This window comes from Pteropus medius, unplaced genomic scaffold, assembly GCF_902729225.1.
Source record: "Pteropus medius unplaced genomic scaffold, Ma_sr-lr_union100, whole genome shotgun sequence".
Lineage (NCBI taxonomy): Eukaryota > Metazoa > Chordata > Mammalia > Chiroptera > Pteropodidae > Pteropus > Pteropus medius.
In genome coordinates, this window is record NW_024347791.1 from 3,901,427 (window position 1) to 3,914,096 (window position 12,670).

The following is a 12,670-nucleotide window of genomic DNA, read 5'->3' on the forward strand; positions in this document are numbered from 1 at the left end:
GGCAGGCATGGTGACGCCCCTTTTACTGCTCCATCTCTCACGCTTAAAATAACTTCCAAAAGAGTTGAAACCTTTTGTGCCGAAGCCAGAGCACAGGCATGATGTGGACGCCCCCACACCCTCGCCCTGCTCTCTCTAGGGAAGGCAGCTGAGTTCTCTGTCCACTTTCTGAACTGGGCTTCCAGGATTCTCATGGGGGTTCATAGCATCAGCCCATCCCCTATGAACAGGGGGAGCCCCTTCCAGCCTTTCTCTGTTAGGAACCACAGCGTGAGGGACCCCAGGGCACATAACCCTCTCAGGGAGCGTGGCAGGCATGGTCCCAAAGAGCACAGGCTGTGGCACAGAGCCCTGTAAGCCCCAGTTCCTGACCCCCCATCCCTTTCACACCCCTCCACCCACCACCCCAGCACTAGGAAGGGTCCTGTCCTGTTCCTGCTCCATCTGGGCCTCGAATCCCAGTGTGGGGTGAGGGCGCCCCCGTGTGGCCAGCCGGGGCTTTCAGCCCGATCCTTGTTGCTTCTGCAGCCTCTCAGTTTGCAGGATGACAGGCTCCGGATGTCAGGCAGGGCTCCCAAAGGAACAGGTGGCGGGCCGGGGCCACCTTGACCAAGAAGAGAGAGGGCCATCGTCCATCCTTCTGGGGCCCTTCCACGGGAAGAGCGACCTGACCCCATCTTAGGAGTCTGAGTTCTCTACTCTCCCCATCCAAGCACCATTTTATTATTTTACCTTGTGGCATCATATTGTGAAAAAGATCACACACGAGCAGACTGTGTTTTTACATTGTCTTCCCGTGTTGTATTGACCAAATGTGTTACTGATCAAGACCTTAGTCCATGTGAGGTGCCCGGTGTACCCATTAATTAACATTTTCGTAATGCAGAGTCGCCTGACGTTTTGGTTGGCCTTAGCTACCTTATCATGGTGTGTATGGTTCAGCGGTTCTAAAATATTGCACGTTGTCCCTGAATCTCCATTCCTGTCTTCATGGGCCCTGTAGAAGTCCAGGGACGCTGAGTTCAGAATAAATGAACTTGCCTGGTCTTCATTTAGTGCATATGTAGAAGTCGAGACCAGAGAGGTAGAGTGCCTTGCCCATCTAGACTGGAAAGATAGTGTGACCGTCCTGAATTTTCTTCTCCTCCATCCATAGTATCTATTCATCTTTTTGTTCATTGGGTAGGTAAACATTTACAAGGTACCTACTATGTGCTCACATATCTGTGAACCACATAAATAGGAACTGTGAATCACAGAGCTTATAGAAAGAAGGAAAAAATAAAACAGTTGAAGATACACGTTCTTTAGGTACTGTGATGGGGTGTCTGTGTGTTATTAACCTGAGCTGAGGGTGCAAAGAGCTTAGGGAAGTTGGTCCTGAAGAAGTTAGATCTGAGCAGAGGCCTGAAGGCTGAGCTGGAGTTAGCCAGTATTGGTGGCAACGTTCCAGCTAGACACAGAGATCTGTTGTTGATGTGGTCAAGCATGTAGGCCAGGATGGGTCCTGCAGTACTTCTCATAAAATATGCTAAGGAATTTGGATTTCGTGGGGCAGGAGGCAACGGAAAGTCCCTGAGAGAATGACATGACTAGGTGTGCACGTAAGGAAGAGCATGGTGGTCACGTCATGGAAGGATCACAATCAGTAGGACCAGAGTAAGATGAGTTAGGGGACTGCTGCATTAATCCAGGCGAGAGATGATGGAGGCAAAGGAATCAGAAGTAGCAGCAGAGACAGGTAGACAGACCAGGGAGAGATTCGGCAGCTGAAATCAGTAACTGTCTACAAAAGTATCTGGACTCTGAAAGGGAAGCTCTTTCAAATGTTACCCCATGAGATGCCGGTACCGCCCGGAAGTCCAGCCTGCTTTTGGCCTGTTTCTCTTGCTGGCTCCTCTCAGTTGTTTGGCTGTGCCCATGTCCTTCTTGTACTGAGGAGGATATCATGGTATTGACTTGGAGTGTCATGGTAGATGGGGCGCCGGCTGAGCCCCCAGAATCCTTGCTCCAGCTCACCCTCTGTGCCATAGTGAACTGTATGACTTTCAGCAATTCTCTTCTTTTCATTGTAAAATGAAGGAACAGACTTATATCAGGAGTCAATAAACTCAGATGTTCACAGGGGCCATGACCTTGGCCTAAAGGAGCCAAGAATGCTGAGTGTCATTCGCTAGAGAGACCACAGCCTTCCTCTCAGGCAGCCAGCATCTCTCCACTCCGGTTTGGAAGCAGAGGGCAGGGCTAAGAGCTTCATGTTTTTCAAGAGGGCCTAGAAATCTAGATGTTGATGTGCTTTAATTTTTAATATTGACAACTAATTTAAAAAAAAAAAAAACACTGTTGAACCAGACAACATGTCTTCAGGCTGGATGGTACCTCCCACCCCAACTCCACACCACTAGTCTGTGACCTCTCACCTAGGTAATTCCTAGGCACCAGAATTTTGAGAACTAAGAAGTAATATTATTCTATCAGAAGCCCCAAATAAGTATACACTGTCCTTTTGATACGAAGATAAACATATTGGCTTAAGGAATACTTTTTCCAGAGAGTGGGATGGATTTGTTTCTGATCCAGACACTAAAAGTAGATGTGTTTCGTGACCAGTGACATAGCTTTGGTTTGGGATGAGGTTAAGGGTATTGTTTACTGAAGTGGCCATGGACCCCAAAAGGCCAGTAGACCCTTCTAGAGACTGACTTCTTCAGCATAGACCTATTCCAACAAAATGCTCTAACCAAACACTGTTAAACTATTAATATTTAAAATGATGATAGTTTTAATTTATCGAGCCTTACGTACCAGCAACTGCCAGCTGCTTTGTATGTATCACTTGTATCCTTCACACTTCTCCATAAGGTATTATTACAGGTGACCAAACCGAGGTGATGGAGAGGTTAAATCTTAGCGTCAGAGGAGGAAGGTAGCCTTCCCTCTATGACAGCCTGCTCACTTACGGAAAGAGCCAAATCACTCTGAAACCCCCGGATGCAGGCTGATTGGCAGCCCTCTCGTTGGACCCCCCAAACACTTACTCATGTCACTCTTTTTGGGGCCGGCCTGGGTACCAGAAAAAGTTCAGCTTCCTAGCTCCCTGAGCAGTTGCTTAGCAACCAGCTAATATTACAGCAAAAGCAAACAGATCCATTGGAAAATAATTAAAGCAGTTATATGCATGGACATAGCTGCAGAGGTTCACTAAAGTCTCTCTCCCACCCTTTCACTTTTTCTTCTAAAGAATGAGCTTAGAAATGTGCAGCTTTCTCTCTTGATTCCAGAAATGTCAAGTGAAATTCAGCGAGGCACGGCAGACCTGCTTTTGAATTCAGGTTCTGGCACACATATCAAGTATTACGTGCCTTAGAGAAGCTCATTTAGTCTCCCCAACCCTCTATTTCCTCAGTCAATGAAGGGGCTAATAATAGCCTCTTGTGGGGGTATAGTAGGTACTCAGCAAGAGTGAATTTTCCGTCCTATGGCATACACACTGGACTCAGTATTGGACTCATTTGCCAGGCACCTGCCCACACCCCCAACCCCCAACCGTTGCAAACCCTGCCACCATGAGTACAGCCCCGGTCACTTCATTAAACCATCTCAGTTTTCTTTCTTATAAAATGAGAAACTATAATACTTAGAAAATATTTAGTGAGCACCTACTATGTACCAGGCCGTGCGCTGCATGTTCAGACCTGTGTTTAATGCTGAGCGCTCTTACTCCTCACTTACTTGACCGTGGAAAGAGTACTTAGCTTCTCTAACTTTCTTCATCTGTGAAACGGGGATCACATCATTTCTTCCCTCTTAAGATCCTGAGAAGATTAAGTATAACAGTATTTGAAAACACCTACCAAAATGCATGGAACATTCTTATGGCATGAAGATATGCATCACATGCCCGCTGTGGCCAGACACTGTCACAGTGAGCAGAGCAGGCCAGGTTCCTGCTCCGTTCCCCCATTTAGGGGGCACTGCAGTGGGAGGGGCCGCTGCTTCTCTTCTTGTGATCCTTATAGATACAGAGATAAAAGATCTAGGAGCTCAGGCTCGCAGGCAGGTAACCCAGTGTGGGTGGGCAGGGAAGGCCTCAAAGAGAGATGAGAGTTGAGTTCAGGCTTGAAGGACTCATACGTGTAAAGGCATGAACTATCATGGCACATTCCAGGAATGTTCCAGAATAACAGAGGGAGCAGAGGTGGGAACAGCAGCCCTCAGTTCCCCTCAGCTGGGGACACAAAAGCTGGTCCATGAGACCGGCCGGTTCCTCGCCTCTTTCACTGACCCTGCAGAATCCTCATCTTGGTTCAAGGCCTGAAGCCGAGGGCAGCTCTGCTTTGCTTTGCAGATGTTGCCTTGGCTTTCCAGGGGACAAACGTGCCAGCCCGGGCAGAGACCATGTTCTGACGGCGGACAGGAATGACAGATTTCAGTTGCGTTCTGTTCTTCCCAGGGTCTCTCATCTCATTTCCCCTGGCACATAATGGCCTCTCTGTAAATACTTGTTGGATGAGTGGAGGAATTTGAACAAGGCCAGTAGAAGTGGCACCAGCTGGCTGCCTGCCAAAGGACATGACCAGGTGGCATTTCCTTAGGTCAATGCGTCATCTTAATCTTAACTATATAGAACATTTAACATTTATTGAGCGCTTACTATGTGCCAGGCACTGTTGCAAGCATTTTCACATGTATTTTGTCATTTAACCTCATAATTCATTGTATAGTTAAGGTTGTTTAGCTTAAGTAACAAGCTCACAGGCACAGCTAGCTTATCCTGGGCTTCTCCAACAGCGTTCTATGCTTACCCTGTTTATAGATCCAATTGTCATGATGGCCACGATCATCATCACAGATGGTGTTTATCAAGTGCCTTCTATGCATTGGAAAACTGTCATAACCTCTCCACGAGACAATCCATTTAATCCTCACAAAACCCCACAGCCCAGGTACCGATAGTAGCTGCAGCTCGCAGAGGAGAGAACTGTGGCACAAACATGTAACCTGCTCAGGAGTGTCCAGGTAGGGCCTGAATCCAGGCCATGTGCCCAGAGCCATCTTCCTAATCTTGGAGCTACATCCGCCCCTCCCAAGACCCCCAGCCAGCACGTAACACAGTGCCAAGCACAGAGAAAGCGCTCCCCGATGCTTAGCTGTCCGTGGCCGCTAGCAGTAAACATCAGGACAATGGGGTCATTAAAGAGGGGTGAATAGGGATGTTGAGAATCACGTAAGGTAATGAATGCAGAGTCCCTGGCACAGAGCGTGACACCATAAACTACAGCTTTTTTTTTTTTCTCTTTTAATTTACCCCCAGAGCTCATGCTTAGCTTTTCTTTCTCTCCTACTCCATCCACCCTGACAGACAGGCTGTCCCTCTGGATACGTTAATGCCATCAGTTTAGGAGCACAGCCCTTGCCAGGCTCTCCAGGTGACTGCACACCTCTGACCTCATTTATTATGTGTGTGTTTTCCGTTTACACGTCCTGTGGGCAGCCCTATCTCCCTCGTTTGCAAGGCCCGGCTATCGTCCCCACACACCTCCTGACAGCCCGTCTTCCAGGAACTCATTTCCTAGGCAACTGTGACAGAATCCGAGCAAACCTTCTTACCTGGCCTCCAGTTCAGGGATGTGCAGAAAGGGCTGGGGTGGGCTGTGCCTCCACCGTCACCAGAGCAGACAGGCACAGCTCACCTCTGTTCCTTCCTGTCTGCCCGGAGGTAGGTGGCTGAGCCTGCAGAGGTGTTTTTCAGGTCGTCTGCCATTGCCGTGGATGACAGCCGTGCCTGCATCGAGTACTAGTGAAGCTAGGCCATTTCGGGGTGTGGGGCAGGTAGAGACAGCGGGGCTTCTCATAGCCTCCCTGAGTCACGTGCACACACGCACACGTGCATGCGTGGACGCCCTTCCTTGCCCCTCGCTGATTGATTTTATCCGTGGCCACTTTAGCACTGCTGCTGCTCGCCATCTGTCAGCTCCCTCACTGGTTCACTCTGCCCCACTCCCACTAGTTCTAGCAATAAGCCGAAATCTGGACAGTATAGATAGAGCTCAGACCCGAGCGTCAGCTTTCTCTTAAAACAGGGATCGCCCCAACGGCACGGATCCCTTCTGTGAGCAGCAGCATCCCAGGAGAACACAAATGCACAGGCAGGCAGTCTGCGAAGGACCCAGGAAGGAAGAAACACCCGTTGACAAGTGCCCTCCGTGTACCAGGCACTGTGCTGGGCACATGACGCACGTTATCTTTTTATGGCAACTTAGTCAATGATAAGTGCTCTAATTCCCGTTATTCAAGTGAGAAGATTAAAATGCAGAAGATAAACTTGTCCAAAGGCCCTATGTATTTGCGTGGCAGAACTATGAAACAATCCAGCTCTGTTTTTTCCCCAAAAGGCACCCTTCACAGGACCATCCTCTCTGCCACATACGACAACTACACATTGATTCCCTGTACGTTTATCGGGTGCCTACTGTGTGCCTGGAACTGGACCAGAGTTAGAAACACAGCCCCAAACAAGGCTCACCTGACCTCAAGCCCAGCAGAGCTGATGGGGACCTAAGCAGGCAACCTGTATGTTATCCCCTCTGCCACCACCTGCCATCCCCAGTGACAGAAATAGCCCAGGATGAACCAGTCCCAAAGAAGATGCAGGCCCGTCATCAAAAGGGACACCTCCAGGTCAGCAGAGGTGGGCAAGGGCGGTGCAGGGAGGCACGCTCCTCTCGCCGGCTGCTCGCAAAGCCTCCAGCAAAAGAGTGATGCTGTTGCAGTTTCTGAAACAGATGGACACTCCAGCGCGGCTCCCCTCCTTCCTTCCCCTTTTAACATAACTTTCGTGTACGTCCCTGGGAACCTGAATGAGGAGAGCTTGGATTCCTTACAACCCGGATTTGATTAAAAGACGGCTCTCTGACATTGGACGCTGTGGACTGGGCCGTGGAAATCCAAGGCTCTGAGAGGCGATAAGCCTCATTCTCGCCTGGCGTTCCGACAGCAGCCCCAGCGCCTTCGCCCCGTGGCTCCCAGCAGCTTGTCACTTGTCAGCGTCAGCCTCGCCGTTCGTGGCGCTTCCACACAGAAGTCGGCTCGGCCAATTCTGTTTCGGGAGCAGAAGCTAACAAGGGCAGAGCTTGCGGTTCCCCACCCTGCCCAAGGAGGAGAGACAACAAGGGGTACCTGAAGGGTAACCAGCATCCACAGGGCTGATGCACAAAGCAATAACCCTGATCAAAGCCAGAGAGAGTGGGGAGATGCTCTCCAGAATTCTGGGGTGGTGTTCTCAAGCTAAGGACAGAGGGAGTGGTCTTTAGCACCAAATGCAGAGAGATGTCAAGAAAGATGAGAATGGGGAAGAAGTCTGTTTGATCTGACAACGAGGGTGACATTGCTGGCCTGAATCAAATAGATTCTATGATTTTTGATCGTTCCAGGTTATTTCTAAGCTGGTGCAGTCTAAGTTAATACAATGACGATGACGATGACAATGACGACGATGATGATGATGATGATGATGATGATGATAGCTACTAGCTCTGTTTATTTAACCTCTTAGTTTTAACGTCTTCATCAGTAAACTGGGAATACTCATAACTTATAGGTGGCAATGATTAAAGAAGTAATGTATATAAAGCCCTAAGCGCAATGAATACTGAACACATGTAAGCACTTTTATGACCATTTACTGACCACCTAAAATGTACCAGGGATGCTCTAAGAAATACACTTCCCCAAACCTTACATGCTTTCTTACTTCCAAAGCTTTGCAAATACCTAGGACCCCGTCTCCTGACTAGCTAACTCCTGCTTCTTTGTCAGAATACAGCTGAGTGATGGGAGCTTCTCTGACTGCATCAGAGAGTCTGCGCTCTGTCTCCCTGCACTTTGAGCTCTGTAAAGACCGAGGTCATATCTGTTCATTCAGCTCTCTACCCGATATCTATGTCTGGCTTCATAAATATTTATGAATGAATGAGTATATCATCTTAGTTCTCTTAATAACCAAAACTGTGACGTATTTATTCGTATTAAGATAAGGAAACAAGAGTTCAGAAAGTTGCCCGTGATTACACCATTAGTGAAGTATAGAGTTAAGATAGGACCTACATCCCCTGATTTAAAAGATTATGCTCTTTGTCTCCCTATTCAGCCTCCCTTCAAACTGGCGTCCCCTAAGAGAGATCCAGCCCTCTAGTGTGTTGAAAATAATTTTAGTTGGCTTTTCTTAAAGCATCAGAATATCTGGCCACATCTGTATGAGAACCCATGCATAGCTGTGCAGCTGGAGTCAAAGAGCATAAAGATGCTGCTCATGGCCCCCCGAGTCGTCCCGTCTCCTGCCCTTCTCCCCCCTTTTGTCTCCCCAGCACTGACCATCCTGCCTGCCTTGTCCCCACCAGCCCACACATCACTGGCCTGGCCCGGCACATCTGGTTTGCCCCACCCCTTCCACAGCATAGACAGACCCAAACAGGAGATAATTCCAAAACTGCTTCTCTCTCTTTAAACTCGGCTGTGCTTTCTCATTTTTCTTTATATCATTTGGTCCCCACAAACACCCTCTGAGATCCATGCTGCTATCATCATCCCCATCTTCACAGATACAGAAACTGTGGACCCAAGAGGTTAAGTCATTAGCCAGGGCGCAAACCTCAGCAGCCTGGCCCCAGAGGCCTCGCTTCATCCCTGATCGGGTGAAGTCATAAGAGCTGTGCTGTGTGTCCCTCTTTCTCATTTCTCTGAGACATTTTCTCATCATCTCTTCATGCCAGGTACCTGGGCTGTTTCCCTGGTGACAGAGACCTACCCACTAAGGCAAAGGATGGAATTAAAGAGAGAGCTGGAGAGAGAGAGGGTGCGTGTGTGCCTGTGTGTGCACATGGTATAAACTTCCGGGACCAGTCTCGAGGTTTGGTCATTTTAAACTCCAGGAAGCCCATCTACCTAACAGCCTATCCTTTTATGCTGTTCTTTTGACTTAACACTGAGCCCCCATAAGAGCCTCTAGTCTGCCACCTCTACCCCGTCAGCTGGCACCAGAAGCCAGATGCTCACTCACATTCCCTCCCCCGCTCACCTGTCCTACCAGGTGGGAGCAACATGGGCTATGAACTGTGTACACACTTGGGTAAGCTGAGAGGAGAGGCCGAAGGAGGAAGATACACAAGAGAGGAGACTGGGGTCTTCAAATATAGGCGTTGCCCGGCTCACAGCCCTCCTTCCGGTCAGCTCCACTGACCAGAAGGAGAGAATGTGCTCTGTCAGGAACACCTGAACCGTTTTTGACATGAGGAAGGACTCAGCTGGCTGGAGACTGAGATCTGATAAACTCTTTCCATAGACAAGTGGGCTGGCACGCCAGAAATCTGCCCCAGTGTCAGCCATCCGTTGCCTTTTCTGAGTCCCCTGCTCTCTCTCCATTTCTTGCCGTAGCCTCCCCCCCACCCCAGCCCCCGCCGTGCGCTGACCCAAGAAAGAGGGAGGGGACTCATTTGTTAATCAGTTGTCAGGCTGTAAAGTGATTCAACCTGACAGCAACCCTGATTGACAAGAGATAAGCGTTATCATCTCCATGTTACAGATGGGGACCCTGTGACCAGGAGAATTTGAGCATAGTGCCCAAGATGGGAAGAGAGGGTGACAGAGAGAATTCGAACCTGGCTGGCTCCAAATCACTTGTATTTGCTTTGCTTTCCATTATATGAGCAGGGATGTGAATTACTTCAGTAGATACCTAAGGTTTCTTTTAAGAGTTATTTGGTCCAAAAATACTGTAGTAGGTTTGTAAATATTTTTGATAGGGTTTTGGACAAGAAGCAAGGACAATGTATCAATCGGGGTTCTCCAGAGAAACAGAACCAGCTGGGTGAATGGATGCATGAATGGATGGATAGAGAGTTATTTTAAGGAATTATGGGGATTGGCAAGTCTGAATCCATAGGACAGGCCCATAGGCTGGAAATGGAAGCAGAATTTCTATGTTATAGTTTTGAGGCAGAATGCCTTTTTTTTCCAGCAAAGTTCAGTTTTTGCTCTGAAGGCCTTCAACTGATTGGATGAGGCCCACCTGCATTGAGGGTGAGGGCCATTCTTTAAAATCAATTGATCGTAAATGTTCATTACATCCACAAAGTACTTCACAGCAACAACTAGACAAATTTCCAACCAAAGAGCTGGGCGTCGTAGCCTAGCCCAGTTGACGCATACAAAGAACCACCCTAGCTGGGCAGCAACCACCCCATGTTCAGTGTTTAATGTATGCCAGGCGTGGCATCAAGCTCTTCCACACGCTCTTGTGCTTTTTTTTGTCAAAATGTTTAACAAGAGCATGAACTCTGAGACTCAGAATGGATAAAGAGACTTGCCCAGAGCGAGCGGTGGAGTCAAAGGTGGAAACCAGGTCAGTCTGACTGCTACTCTATCAGACCGCCTTCCAAAATTTTCAGTTTTAATAATCTGCATTTAATGACCTGAGAGGGATGAATGAAGTGACCCAAAGCCACTCAGCTTGTCAGAGCTGACTCCAGAATTCAGGTTTCTGGGCTCTCACCTCACCAGACTGCCCCTCCGTTTCCAGAAGATCCGGCATTTGAAACGCTCCATCCGCTGCAGGACTTGTTTTCCAGATAAGTGGCGGCAGGAAATTATACAACCCTAAGAGGTCGGCAAGCCCCAGCCAGGGTGGGTCGTACCGACCAGACAGGACAGAAGGCCCAGGCTCTCACCTCAGTGAGCAGATGTGCTCAGGGGCGTCACCCCGAAACCACTTTATTGAGTCTGAAATGGACCTGTCTGGTGACAAACCCATTTTCATGGCAGTTGGTGTTTCCATGAGATTAAAGGGAGTTTGCAGGAAGCACTGTGCTTTCTGTGCAGAGAGAGAGAAGGCTTCCTAGGACTCCTCTTGGTCAGGGTGCCGCTCACCGGCTCTACTCGCTCAGCCTTGCACTGTCGGTCAGGGTCGTTTGGTTGCAGGCAACAGAAACCAGACGTAGGCGGCGTAATTAAGATAAAAAGAAATTAAAGGAAGACAAACCCCAAAACAGTTGAGTGGTAAATCGTATGAGATCAACCCAGGATCTGTAAAACCAACACTCGAGACCATACTTAAAACCCAGGCAGCTCTGGACCCCTCTGCAGCAGAATTTCAGAAGCTTCTAGAGGGCCGCCTGATATGAGTACAGGTCAGCTCCATGGTTTCCAAATCTCTGCATCTCTGTTCAGATTTCTAAGAGTGAGAAATGGATTTGCTCAGCTTGAGTCAGCTGTCTACCTCTGAACACTCAGCTCTGACCAGGGCTTCCTGTAGGGCTGCATTGCTCTGGGAGCTGCCCTTATGTATAGGGGCTGTGAGACGGGGGAGTTATCTTTGAGCTGGGCACTAGAAGAGGTGGCTACTAGAATAACCACGATGGTGATAGTAATGTGAGGCTTTTACAGATGGAGACATCCGCGTTTCTATCGTGTATTTGCGCATACACTCGCCCATTCCGCTTAGAGTTCAGCCCTCCTAGCCTCTCACTCTATTTCCAGCCCCAGCTCTGCCTATGTTGAGTGAAGGATTATATGAGAAAGAATGCCTGGCCGTGGACGAGGACCTCTTGGGTGTTTGGAAACTGTGAAGTCATTGTTCAGAGAGACAAGAACGCAGGCCAGAACAGGCTGCCTCGAACCTCAGGTCCTCCAGCCGGCTAAGTATAGCTCACCCAGATTCTATCTTGGTGTCATCCCTTATGACTCTCCCCTGAAACAGTGACACAAGGGCCATGTATCATTTAGTAGATCGTTAACTTAAGGGTCATTATAAAGAGTGAACTACAAATGATACTCAGAGGATTCTAACATCAAATTCCAGTCTATCTCTTAACGATCCTCTCTCCACTGGGAACTAGTGGCACCTCTTAAGCAAGGGTGGTTTCCGAGACTGTTCTTTTTCTGACCCGGTCCAGATTCCCCCTCTTCGTTCGTTGATACCAAGCCCTGCTGATGTCCTTCTTAACTGCCACTCTGTTCTCATCCCACCGTGGCCTAGGCTGACAGTTACTTCCTGGGGTAGCCTGACAGCTCTTTGCAGATCCGCCCTAGTCCTCGCTTATGCATGGTCTCAAAGCTCCGTTGAGTCAAGTGACTTTAATAATACAGCCGTATTGCCACGGAGTGCTGCTGCTTCCGGCATTGCGCGAAACGCCTTCCAGGGCCTCGCGTGACCCCAAGGGAGACTGCTTTGTCTATTTCAGAGATTACAAGGTCATGGCCAAAAGAGGTTTTGAAAGATCAAGCCAGGGAACAATGGCAGCACTGCAGCGTACTGGTGACCCTTTGTTGCCATGAGTCTGCCACGTGCCAGGTGTGCCAGCCTTATTTGTGTCACCTTGTTCCGTTTTCACGACACCTCCAAGAGGGAGAGGATATCGCTCTATTTTAGGGAGGAGAAACCTGAGGTAGTGAGAAGCTAAATTAATTGCCTAGTATGGCAAGACGTAAAGCCACAGAGCCAGGATTCACATTCTGCCTGTGTTTATTACATGCCTCCTTCTCTGTGGCCATCTCTGGGCCTTTCTCCTTTTGTAACTGATGACCACAGAGCTTGGAACTGGCAAACAAATCCAGAGGGAAAGGGACTGGCTCTCAGAGGAGCAGAGCAGGCCAAGCTCAAAGGCAAGAGTGAATA

The 12,670-nt window shown here is 48.8% G+C and overlaps 1 protein-coding gene across 5 annotated transcripts in view; it reads left to right on the forward strand.

Annotated features, from left to right (window-relative positions):
- LARGE1 (LARGE xylosyl- and glucuronyltransferase 1) overlaps window positions 1-12,670 on the forward strand; it is a 489,641-nt gene that overhangs the window by 467,087 nt on the left and 9,884 nt on the right. The gene's annotated exons all lie outside the window — the stretch shown is intronic.